The sequence below is a fragment of the Atractosteus spatula genome, chromosome 3 (assembly GCF_055471065.1).
Source record: "Atractosteus spatula isolate fAtrSpa1 chromosome 3, fAtrSpa1.hap1, whole genome shotgun sequence".
Taxonomy (NCBI): Eukaryota; Metazoa; Chordata; class Actinopteri; order Semionotiformes; family Lepisosteidae; genus Atractosteus; species Atractosteus spatula.
In genome coordinates this window covers 41,325,867-41,339,252 of record NC_142708.1, presented here as the reverse complement: position 1 = coordinate 41,339,252, position 13,386 = coordinate 41,325,867, and positions in this window count along the sequence as shown.

Below are 13,386 nucleotides of genomic sequence, written 5' to 3'. Positions count from 1 at the left end.
TCAGCAGAAATAAACACGTTTTGGCAACTTTGGTCACCACCAGGTAAGTTATATGGCAGGAACAGCACAGTTTTCAAAACGTGTTTTTCAGCCCGAAATAAACGCGTTTTCTCTGCCCTTAGAATCACAGTGTAACTGCCTGTCTCAGAAGAGCACAGTGAGTCAGCCCTTAACCCCAGTGTGCTGAAATTGTCAAAACGTGTTTTTCAGCAGAAATAAACACGTTTTGGCAACTTTGGTCACCACCATGTAAGTTATATGGCAGGAACAGCACAGTTTTCAAAACGTGTTTTTCAGCTCGAAATCAACGCGTTTTCTCAGCCCTTAGAATCACAGTGTAACTGCCTGGCTCAGAAGAGCACACTGAGTCAGCCCTTAACCCCAGTGTGCTGAAATTGTCAAAACGTGTTTTTCAGCAGAAATAAACACGTTTTGGCAACTTTGGTCACCACCATGTAAGTTATAGGGCAGGAACAGCACAGTTTTCAAAACGTGTTTTTCAGCCCGAAATAAACGCGTTTTCTCAGCCCTTAGAATCACAGTGTAACTGCCTGGCTCAGAAGAGCAAACTGAGTCAGCCCTTAACCCCAGTGTGCTGAAATTGTCAAAACGTGTTTTTCAGCAGAAATAAACACGTTTTGGCAACTTTGGTCACCACCATGTAAGTTATAGGGCAGGAACAGCACAGTTTTCAAAACGTGTTTTTCAGCCCGAAATAAACGCGTTTTCTCAGCTCTTAGAATCGCAGTGTAACTGCCTGTCTCAGAAGAGCACACTGAGTCAGCCCTTAACCCCAGTGTGCTGAAATTGTCAAAACGTGTTTTTCAGCAGAAATAAACACGTTTTGGCAACTTTGGTCACCACCATGTAAGTTATAGGGCAGGAACAGCACAGTTTTCAAAACGTGTTTTTCAGCCCGAAATAAACGCGTTTTCTCAGCTCTTAGAATCGCAGTGTAACTGCCTGTCTCAGAAGAGCACACTGAGTCAGCCCTTAACCCCAGTGTGCTGAAATTGTCAAAACGTGTTTTACAGCAGAAATAAACACGTTTTGGCAACTTTGGTCACCACCATGTAAGTTATAGGGCATAAACAGCACAGTTTTCAAAACGTGTTTTTCAGCCCGAAATAAACGCGTTTTCTCAGCCCTTAGAATCACAGTGTAACTGCCTGGCTCAGAAGAGCACACTGAGTCAGCCCTTAACCCCAGTGTGCTGAAATTGTCAAAACGTTTTTTTCAGCAGAAATAAACACGTTTTGGCAACTTTGGTCACCACCATGTAAGTTATAGGGCAGGAACAGCACAGTTTTCAAAACGTGTTTTTCAGCCCGAAATAAACGCGTTTTCTCAGCTCTTAGAATCGCAGTGTAACTGCCTGTCTCAGAAGAGCACACTGAGTCAGCCCTTAACCCCAGTGTGCTGAAATTGTCAAAACGTGTTTTTCAGCAGAAATAAACACGTTTTGGCAACTTTGGTCACCACCATGTAAGTTATAGGGCAGGAACAGCACAGTTTTCAAAACGTGTTTTTCAGCCCGAAATAAACGCGTTTTCTCAGCTCTTAGAATCGCAGTGTAACTGCCTGTCTCAGAAGAGCACACTGAGTCAGCCCTTAACCCCAGTGTGCTGAAATTGTCAAAACGTGTTTTACAGCAGAAATAAACACGTTTTGGCAACTTTGGTCACCACCATGTAAGTTATAGGGCATAAACAGCACAGTTTTCAAAACGTGTTTTTCAGCCCGAAATAAACGCGTTTTCTCAGCCCTTAGAATCACAGTGTAACTGCCTGGCTCAGAAGAGCAAACTGAGTCAGCCCTTAACCCCAGTGTGCTGAAATTGTCAAAACGTGTTTTTCAGCAGAAATAAACACGTTTTGGCAACTTTGGTCACCACCATGTAAGTTATAGGGCAGGAACAGCACAGTTTTCAAAACGTGTTTTTCAGCCCGAAATAAACGCGTTTTCTCAGCTCTTAGAATCGCAGTGTAACTGCCTGTCTCAGAAGAGCACACTGAGTCAGCCCTTAACCCCAGTGTGCTGAAATTGTCAAAACGTGTTTTACAGCAGAAATAAACACGTTTTGGCAACTTTGGTCAGCACCATGTAACTTATAGGGCAGGAACAGCACAGTTTTCAAAACGTGTTTTTCAGCCCGAAATAAACGCGTTTTCTCAGCCCTTAGAATCACAGTGTAACTGCCTGGCTCAGAAGAGCACACTGAGTCAGCCCTTAACCCCAGTGTGCTGAAATTGTCAAAACGTGTTTTTCAGCAGAAATAAACACGTTTTGGCAACTTTGGTCACCACCAGGTAAGTTATATGGCAGGAACAGCACAGTTTTCAAAACGTGTTTTTCAGCCCGAAATAAACGCGTTTTCTCTGCCCTTAGAATCACAGTGTAACTGCCTGTCTCAGAAGAGCACAGTGAGTCAGCCCTTAACCCCAGTGTGCTGAAATTGTCAAAACGTGTTTTTCAGCAGAAATAAACACGTTTTGGCAACTTTGGTCACCACCATGTAAGTTATATGGCAGGAACAGCACAGTTTTCAAAACGTGTTTTTCAGCTCGAAATCAACGCGTTTTCTCAGCCCTTAGAATCACAGTGTAACTGCCTGGCTCAGAAGAGCACACTGAGTCAGCCCTTAACCCCAGTGTGCTGAAATTGTCAAAACGTGTTTTTCAGCAGAAATAAACACGTTTTGGCAACTTTGGTCACCACCATGTAAGTTATAGGGCAGGAACAGCACAGTTTTCAAAACGTGTTTTTCAGCCCGAAATAAACGCGTTTTCTCAGCTCTTAGAATCGCAGTGTAACTGCCTGTCTCAGAAGAGCACACTGAGTCAGCCCTTAACCCCAGTGTGCTGAAATTGTCAAAACGTGTTTTTCAGCAGAAATAAACACGTTTTGGCAACTTTGGTCACCACCATGTAAGTTATAGGGCAGGAACAGCACAGTTTTCAAAACGTGTTTTTCAGCCCGAAATAAACGCGTTTTCTCAGCTCTTAGAATCGCAGTGTAACTGCCTGTCTCAGAAGAGCACACTGAGTCAGCCCTTAACCCCAGTGTGCTGAAATTGTCAAAACGTGTTTTACAGCAGAAATAAACACGTTTTGGCAACTTTGGTCACCACCATGTAAGTTATAGGGCAGGAACAGCACAGTTTTCAAAACGTGTTTTTCAGCCCGAAATAAACGCGTTTTCTCAGCCCTTAGAATCACAGTGTAACTGCCTGGCTCAGAAGAGCAAACTGAGTCAGCCCTTAACCCCAGTGTGCTGAAATTGTCAAAACGTGTTTTTCAGCAGAAATAAACACGTTTTGGCAACTTTGGTCACCACCATGTAAGTTATAGGGCAGGAACAGCACAGTTTTCAAAACGTGTTTTTCAGCCCGAAATAAACGCGTTTTCTCAGCTCTTAGAATCGCAGTGTAACTGCCTGTCTCAGAAGAGCACACTGAGTCAGCCCTTAACCCCAGTGTGCTGAAATTGTCAAAACGTGTTTTTCAGCAGAAATAAACACGTTTTGGCAACTTTGGTCACCACCATGTAAGTTAATGGGCAGGAACAGCACAGTTTTCAAAACGTGTTTTTCAGCCCGAAATAAACGCGTTTTCTCAGCTCTTAGAATCGCAGTGTAAATGCCTGTCTCAGAAGAGCACACTGAGTCAGCCCTTAACCCCAGTGTGCTGAAATTGTCAAAACGTGTTTTTCAGCAGAAATAAACACGTTTTGGCAACTTTGGTCACCACCATGTAAGTTATATGGCAGGAACAGCACAGTTTTCAAAACGTGTTTTTCAGCCCGAAATAAACGCGTTTTCTCAGCTCTTAGAATCGCAGTGTAACTGCCTGTCTCAGAAGAGCACAGTGAGTCAGCCCTTAACCCCAGTGTGCTGAAATTGTCAAAACGTGTTTTACAGCAGAAATAAACACGTTTTGGCAACTTTGGTCAGCACCATGTAACTTATAGGGCAGGAACAGCACAGTTTTCAAAACGTGTTTTTCAGCCCGAAATAAACGCGTTTTCTCAGCCCTTAGAATCACAGTGTAACTGCCTGGCTCAGAAGAGCACACTGAGTCAGCCCTTAACCCCAGTGTGCTGAAATTGTCAAAACGTGTTTTTCAGCAGAAATAAACACGTTTTGGCAACTTTGGTCACCACCATGTAAGTTATATGGCAGGAACAGCACAGTTTTCAAAACGTGTTTTTCAGCCCGAAATAAACGCGTTTTCTCAGCCCTTAGAATCACAGTGTAACTGCCTGTCTCAGAAGAGCACAGTGAGTCAGCCCTTAACCCCAGTGTGCTGAAATTGTCAAAACGTGTTTTTCAGCAGAAATAAACACGTTTTGGCAACTTTGGTCACCACCAGGTAAGTTATATGGCAGGAACAGCACAGTTTTCAAAACGTGTTTTTCAGCCCGAAATAAACGCGTTTTCTCTGCCCTTAGAATCACAGTGTAACTGCCTGTCTCAGAAGAGCACAGTGAGTCAGCCCTTAACCCCAGTGTGCTGAAATTGTCAAAACGTGTTTTTCAGCAGAAATAAACACGTTTTGGCAACTTTGGTCACCACCATGTAAGTTATATGGCAGGAACAGCACAGTTTTCAAAACGTGTTTTTCAGCTCGAAATCAACGCGTTTTCTCAGCCCTTAGAATCACAGTGTAACTGCCTGGCTCAGAAGAGCACACTGAGTCAGCCCTTAACCCCAGTGTGCTGAAATTGTCAAAACGTGTTTTTCAGCAGAAATAAACACGTTTTGGCAACTTTGGTCACCACCATGTAAGTTATAGGGCAGGAACAGCACAGTTTTCAAAACGTGTTTTTCAGCCCGAAATAAACGCGTTTTCTCAGCTCTTAGAATCGCAGTGTAACTGCCTGTCTCAGAAGAGCACAGTGAGTCAGCCCTTAACCCCAGTGTGCTGAAATTGTCAAAACGTGTTTTACAGCAGAAATAAACACGTTTTGGCAACTTTGGTCACCACCATGTAAGTTATAGGGCATAAACAGCACAGTTTTCAAAACGTGTTTTTCAGCCCGAAATAAACGCGTTTTCTCAGCCCTTAGAATCACAGTGTAACTGCCTGGCTCAGAAGAGCAAACTGAGTCAGCCCTTAACCCCAGTGTGCTGAAATTGTCAAAACGTGTTTTTCAGCAGAAATAAACACGTTTTGGCAACTTTGGTCACCACCATGTAAGTTATAGGGCAGGAACAGCACAGTTTTCAAAACGTGTTTTTCAGCCCGAAATAAACGCGTTTTCTCAGCCCTTAGAATCACAGTGTAACTGCCTGGCTCAGAAGAGCAAACTGAGTCAGCCCTTAACCCCAGTGTGCTGAAATTGTCAAAACGTGTTTTTCAGCAGAAATAAACACGTTTTGGCAACTTTGGTCACCACCATGTAAGTTATAGGGCAGGAACAGCACAGTTTTCAAAACGTGTTTTTCAGCCCGAAATAAACGCGTTTTCTCAGCCCTTAGAATCACAGTGTAACTGCCTGGCTCAGAAGAGCAAACTGAGTCAGCCCTTAACCCCAGTGTGCTGAAATTGTCAAAACGTGTTTTTCAGCAGAAATAAACACGTTTTGGCAACTTTGGTCACCACCATGTAAGTTATAGGGCAGGAACAGCACAGTTTTCAAAACGTGTTTTTCAGCCCGAAATAAACGCGTTTTCTCAGCCCTTAGAATCACAGTGTAACTGCCTGGCTCAGAAGAGCACACTGAGTCAGCCCTTAACCCCAGTGTGCTGAAATTGTCAAAACGTGTTTTACAGCAGAAATAAACACGTTTTGGCAACTTTGGTCACCACCATGTAAGTTATAGGGCAGGAACAGCACAGTTTTCAAAACGTGTTTTTCAGCCCGAAATAAACGCGTTTTCTCAGCCCTTAGAATCACAGTGTAAATGCCTGGCTCAGAAGAGCAAACTGAGTCAGCCCTTAACCCCAGTGTGCTGAAATTGTCAAAACGTGTTTTTCAGCAGAAATAAACACGTTTTGGCAACTTTGGTCACCACCATGTAAGTTATAGGGCAGGAACAGCACAGTTTTCAAAACGTGTTTTTCAGCCCGAAATAAACGCGTTTTCTCAGCTCTTAGAATCGCAGTGTAACTGCCTGTCTCAGAAGAGCACACTGAGTCAGCCCTTAACCCCAGTGTGCTGAAATTGTCAAAACGTGTTTTTCAGCAGAAATAAACACGTTTTGGCAACTTTGGTCACCACCATGTAAGTTATAGGGCAGGAACAGCACAGTTTTCAAAACGTGTTTTTCAGCCCGAAATAAACGCGTTTTCTCAGCTCTTAGAATCGCAGTGTAAATGCCTGTCTCAGAAGAGCACACTGAGTCAGCCCTTAACCCCAGTGTGCTGAAATTGTCAAAACGTGTTTTTCAGCAGAAATAAACACGTTTTGGCAACTTTGGTCACCACCATGTAAGTTATATGGCAGGAACAGCACAGTTTTCAAAACGTGTTTTTCAGCCCGAAATAAACGCGTTTTCTCAGCTCTTAGAATCGCAGTGTAACTGCCTGTCTCAGAAGAGCACACTGAGTCAGCCCTTAACCCCAGTGTGCTGAAATTGTCAAAACGTGTTTTACAGCAGAAATAAACACGTTTTGGCAACTTTGGTCAGCACCATGTAACTTATAGGGCAGGAACAGCACAGTTTTCAAAACGTGTTTTTCAGCCCGAAATAAACGCGTTTTCTCAGCCCTTAGAATCACAGTGTAACTGCCTGGCTCAGAAGAGCACACTGAGTCAGCCCTTAACCCCAGTGTGCTGAAATTGTCAAAACGTGTTTTTCAGCAGAAATAAACACGTTTTGGCAACTTTGGTCACCACCATGTAAGTTATATGGCAGGAACAGCACAGTTTTCAAAACGTGTTTTTCAGCCCGAAATAAACGCGTTTTCTCAGCCCTTAGAATCACAGTGTAACTGCCTGTCTCAGAAGAGCACAGTGAGTCAGCCCTTAACCCCAGTGTGCTGAAATTGTCAAAACGTGTTTTTCAGCAGAAATAAACACGTTTTGGCAACTTTGGTCACCACCAGGTAAGTTATAGGGCAGGAACAGCACAGTTTTCAAAACGTGTTTTTCAGCCCGAAATAAACGCGTTTTCTCAGCCCTTAGAATCACAGTGTAACTGCCTGGCTCAGAAGAGCAAACTGAGTCAGCCCTTAACCCCAGTGTGCTGAAATTGTCAAAACGTGTTTTTCAGCAGAAATAAACACGTTTTGGCAACTTTGGTCACCACCATGTAAGTTATAGGGCAGGAACAGCACAGTTTTCAAAACGTGTTTTTCAGCCCGAAATAAACGCGTTTTCTCAGCCCTTAGAATCACAGTGTAACTGCCTGGCTCAGAAGAGCAAACTGAGTCAGCCCTTAACCCCAGTGTGCTGAAATTGTCAAAACGTGTTTTTCAGCAGAAATAAACACGTTTTGGCAACTTTGGTCACCACCATGTAAGTTATAGGGCAGGAACAGCACAGTTTTCAAAACGTGTTTTTCAGCCCGAAATAAACGCGTTTTCTCAGCCCTTAGAATCACAGTGTAACTGCCTGGCTCAGAAGAGCACACTGAGTCAGCCCTTAACCCCAGTGTGCTGAAATTGTCAAAACGTGTTTTTCAGCAGAAATAAACACGTTTTGGCAACTTTGGTCACCACCATGTAAGTTATATGGCAGGAACAGCACAGTTTTCAAAACGTGTTTTTCAGCCCGAAATAAACGCGTTTTCTCAGCCCTTAGAATCACAGTGTAACTGCCTGTCTCAGAAGAGCACAGTGAGTCAGCCCTTAACCCCAGTGTGCTGAAATTGTCAAAACGTGTTTTTCAGCAGAAATAAACACGTTTTGGCAACTTTGGTCACCACCAGGTAAGTTATATGGCAGGAACAGCACAGTTTTCAAAACGTGTTTTTCAGCACGAAATAAACGCGTTTTCTCTGCCCTTAGAATCACAGTGTAACTGCCTGTCTCAGAAGAGCACAGTGAGTCAGCCCTTAACCCCAGTGTGCTGAAATTGTCAAAACGTGTATTTCAGCAGAAATAAACACGTTTTGGCAACTTTGGTCACCACCAGGTAAGTTATATGGCAGGAACAGCAGAGTTTTCAAAACGTGTTTTTCAGCCCGAAATAAACGCGTTTTCTCAGCTCTTAGAATCGCAGTGTAACTGCCTGTCTCAGAAGAGCACACTGAGTCAGCCCTTAACCCCAGTGTGCTGAAATTGTCAAAACGTGTTTTACAGCAGAAATAAACACGTTTTGGCAACTTTGGTCAGCACCATGTAACTTATAGGGCAGGAACAGCACAGTTTTCAAAACGTGTTTTTCAGCCCGAAATAAACGCGTTTTCTCAGCCCTTAGAATCACAGTGTAACTGCCTGTCTCAGAAGAGCACAGTGAGTCAGCCCTTAACCCCAGTGTGCTGAAATTGTCAAAACGTGTTTTTCAGCAGAAATAAACACGTTTTGGCAACTTTGGTCACCACCATGTAAGTTATATGGCAGGAACAGCACAGTTTTCAAAACGTGTTTTTCAGCCCGAAATAAACGCGTTTTCTCAGCTCTTAGAATCGCAGTGTAACTGCCTGTCTCAGAAGAGCACAGTGAGTCAGCCCTTAACCCCAGTGTGCTGAAATTGTCAAAACGTGTTTTACAGCAGAAATAAACACGTTTTGGCAACTTTGGTCACCACCATGTAAGTTATAGGGCATAAACAGCACAGTTTTCAAAACGTGTTTTTCAGCCCGAAATAAACGCGTTTTCTCAGCCCTTAGAATCACAGTGTAACTGCCTGGCTCAGAAGAGCAAACTGAGTCAGCCCTTAACCCCAGTGTGCTGAAATTGTCAAAACGTGTTTTTCAGCAGAAATAAACACGTTTTGGTAACTTTGGTCACCACCATGTAAGTTATAGGGCAGGAACAGCACAGTTTTCAAAACGTGTTTTTCAGCCCGAAATAAACGCGTTTTCTCAGCCCTTAGAATCACAGTGTAACTGCCTGGCTCAGAAGAGCAAACTGAGTCAGCCCTTAACCCCAGTGTGCTGAAATTGTCAAAACGTGTTTTTCAGCAGAAATAAACACGTTTTGGCAACTTTGGTCACCACCATGTAAGTTATAGGGCAGGAACAGCACAGTTTTCAAAACGTGTTTTTCAGCCCGAAATAAACGCGTTTTCTCAGCCCTTAGAATCACAGTGTAACTGCCTGGCTCAGAAGAGCAAACTGAGTCAGCCCTTAACCCCAGTGTGCTGAAATTGTCAAAACGTGTTTTTCAGCAGAAATAAACACGTTTTGGCAACTTTGGTCACCACCATGTAAGTTATAGGGCAGGAACAGCACAGTTTTCAAAACGTGTTTTTCAGCCCGAAATAAACGCGTTTTCTCAGCCCTTAGAATCACAGTGTAACTGCCTGGCTCAGAAGAGCACACTGAGTCAGCCCTTAACCCCAGTGTGCTGAAATTGTCAAAACGTGTTTTACAGCAGAAATAAACACGTTTTGGCAACTTTGGTCACCACCATGTAAGTTATAGGGCAGGAACAGCACAGTTTTCAAAACGTGTTTTTCAGCCCGAAATAAACGCGTTTTCTCAGCCCTTAGAATCACAGTGTAAATGCCTGGCTCAGAAGAGCAAACTGAGTCAGCCCTTAACCCCAGTGTGCTGAAATTGTCAAAACGTGTTTTTCAGCAGAAATAAACACGTTTTGGCAACTTTGGTCACCACCATGTAAGTTATAGGGCAGGAACAGCACAGTTTTCAAAACGTGTTTTTCAGCCCGAAATAAACGCGTTTTCTCAGCTCTTAGAATCGCAGTGTAACTGCCTGTCTCAGAAGAGCACACTGAGTCAGCCCTTAACCCCAGTGTGCTGAAATTGTCAAAACGTGTTTTACAGCAGAAATAAACACGTTTTGGCAACTTTGGTCACCACCATGTAAGTTATAGGGCAGGAACAGCACAGTTTTCAAAACGTGTTTTTCAGCCCGAAATAAACGCGTTTTCTCAGCTCTTAGAATCGCAGTGTAACTGCCTGTCTCAGAAGAGCACACTGAGTCAGCCCTTAACCCCAGTGTGCTGAAATTGTCAAAACGTGTTTTTCAGCAGAAATAAACACGTTTTGGCAACTTTGGTCACCACCATGTAAGTTATAGGGCAGGAACAGCACAGTTTTCAAAACGTGTTTTTCAGCCCGAAATAAACGCGTTTTCTCAGCTCTTAGAATCGCAGTGTAACTGCCTGTCTCAGAAGAGCACACTGAGTCAGCCCTTAACCCCAGTGTGCTGAAATTGTCAAAACGTGTTTTTCAGCAGAAATAAACACGTTTTGGCAACTTTGGTCACCACCATGTAAGTTATAGGGCAGGAACAGCACAGTTTTCAAAACCTGTTTTTCAGCCCGAAATAAACACGTTTTCTCAGCTCTTAGAATCGCAGTGTAACTGCCTGTCTCAGAAGAGCACACTGAGTCAGCCCTTAACCCCAGTGTGCTGAAATTGTCAAAACGTGTTTTTCAGCAGAAATAAACACGTTTTGGCAACTTTGGTCACCACCATGTAAGTTATAGGGCAGGAACAGCACAGTTTTCAAAACGTGTTTTTCAGACCGAAATAAACGCGTTTTCTCAGCTCTTAGAATCGCAGTGTAACTGCCTGTCTCAGAAGAGCACACTGAGTCAGCCCTTAACCCCAGTGTGCTGAAATTGTCAAAACGTGTTTTACAGCAGAAATAAACACGTTTTGGCAACTTTGGTCAGCACCATGTAACTTATAGGGCAGGAACAGCACAGTTTTCAAAACGTGTTTTTCAGCCCGAAATAAACGCGTTTTCTCAGCTCTTAGAATCGCAGTGTAACTGCCTGTCTCAGAAGAGCACACTGAGTCAGCCCTTAACCCCAGTGTGCTGAAATTGTCAAAACGTGTTTTACAGCAGAAATAAACACGTTTTGGCAACTTTGGTCAGCACCATGTAACTTATAGGGCAGGAACAGCACAGTTTTCAAAACGTGTTTTTCAGCCCGAAATAAACGCGTTTTCTCAGCCCTTAGAATCACAGTGTAACTGCCTGTCTCAGAAGAGCACAGTGAGTCAGCCCTTAACCCCAGTGTGCTGAAATTGTCAAAACGTGTTTTTCAGCAGAAATAAACACGTTTTGGCAACTTTGGTCACCACCATGTAAGTTATATGGCAGGAACAGCACAGTTTTCAAAACGTGTTTTTCAGCCCGAAATAAACGCGTTTTCTCAGCTCTTAGAATCGCAGTGTAACTGCCTGTCTCAGAAGAGCACAGTGAGTCAGCCCTTAACCCCAGTGTGCTGAAATTGTCAAAACGTGTTTTACAGCAGAAATAAACACGTTTTGGCAACTTTGGTCACCACCATGTAAGTTATATGGCATGAACAGCACAGTTTTCAAAACGTGTTTTTCAGCCCGAAATAAACGCGTTTTCTCAGCCCTTAGAATCGCAGTGTAACTGCCTGGCTCAGAAGAGCACAGTGAGTCATCCCTTAACCCCAGTGTGCTGAAATTGTCAAAACGTGTTTTACAGCAGAAATAAACACGTTTTGGCAACTTTGGTCACCACCATGTAAGTTATATGGCATGAACAGCACAGTTTTCAAAACGTGTTTTTCAGCCCGAAATAAACGCGTTTTCTCAGCTCTTAGAATCGCAGTGTAACTGCCTGTCTCAGAAGAGCACAGTGAGTCAGCCCTTAACCCCAGTGTGCTGAAATTGTCAAAACGTGTTTTACAGCAGAAATAAACACGTTTTGGCAACTTTGGTCACCACCATGTAACTTATAGGGCAGGAACAGCACAGTTTTCAAAACGTGTTTTTCAGCCCGAAATAAACGCGTTTTCTCAGCCCTTAGAATCACAGTGTAACTGCCTGTCTCAGAAGAGCACACTGAGTCAGCCCTTAACCCCAGTGTGCTGAAATTGTCAAAACGTGTTTTACAGCAGAAATAAACACGTTTTGGCAACTTTGGTCACCACCATGTAAGTTATAGGGCAGGAACAGCACAGTTTTCAAAACGTGTTTTTCAGCCCGAAATAAACGCGTTTTCTCAGCCCTTAGAATCACAGTGTAACTGCCTGGCTCAGAAGAGCAAACTGAGTCAGCCCTTAACCCCAGTGTGCTGAAATTGTCAAAACGTGTTTTTCAGCAGAAATAAACACGTTTTGGCAACTTTGGTCACCACCATGTAAGTTATAGGGCAGGAACAGCACAGTTTTCAAAACGTGTTTTTCAGCCCGAAATAAACGCGTTTTCTCAGCCCTTAGAATCACAGTGTAACTGCCTGGCTCAGAAGAGCACACTGAGTCAGCCCTTAACCCCAGTGTGCTGAAATTGTCTAAACGTGTTTTACAGCAGAAATAAACACGTTTTGGCAACTTTGGTCACCACCATGTAAGTTATAGGGCAGGAACAGCACAGTTTTCAAAACGTGTTTTTCAGCCCGAAATAAACGCGTTTTCTCAGCCCTTAGAATCACAGTGTAAATGCCTGGCTCAGAAGAGCAAACTGAGTCAGCCCTTAACCCCAGTGTGCTGAAATTGTCAAAACGTGTTTTTCAGCAGAAATAAACACGTTTTGGCAACTTTGGTCACCACCATGTAAGTTATATGGCAGGAACAGCACAGTTTTCAAAACGTGTTTTTCAGCCCGAAATAAACGCGTTTTCTCAGCTCTTAGAATCGCAGTGTAACTGCCTGTCTCAGAAGAGCACACTGAGTCAGCCCTTAACCCCAGTGTGCTGAAATTGTCAAAACGTGTTTTACAGCAGAAATAAACACGTTTTGGCAACTTTGGTCACCACCATGTAAGTTATAGGGCAGGAACAGCACAGTTTTCAAAACGTGTTTTTCAGCCCGAAATAAACGCGTTTTCTCAGCTCTTAGAATCGCAGTGTAACTGCCTGTCTCAGAAGAGCACACTGAGTCAGCCCTTAACCCCAGTGTGCTGAAATTGTCAAAACGTGTTTTTCAGCAGAAATAAACACGTTTTGGCAACTTTGGTCACCACCATGTAAGTTATAGGGCAGGAACAGCACAGTTTTCAAAACGTGTTTTTCAGCCCGAAATAAACGCGTTTTCTCAGCTCTTAGAATCGCAGTGTAACTGCCTGTCTCAGAAGAGCACACTGAGTCAGCCCTTAACCCCAGTGTGCTGAAATTGTCAAAACGTGTTTTTCAGCAGAAATAAACACGTTTTGGCAACTTTGGTCACCACCATGTAAGTTATAGGGCAGGAACAGCACAGTTTTCAAAACGTGTTTTTCAGCCCGAAATAAACACGTTTTCTCAGCTCTTAGAATCGCAGTGTAACTGCCTGTCTCAGAAGAGCACACTGAGTCAGCCCTTAACCCCAGTGTGCTGAAATTGTCAAAACGTG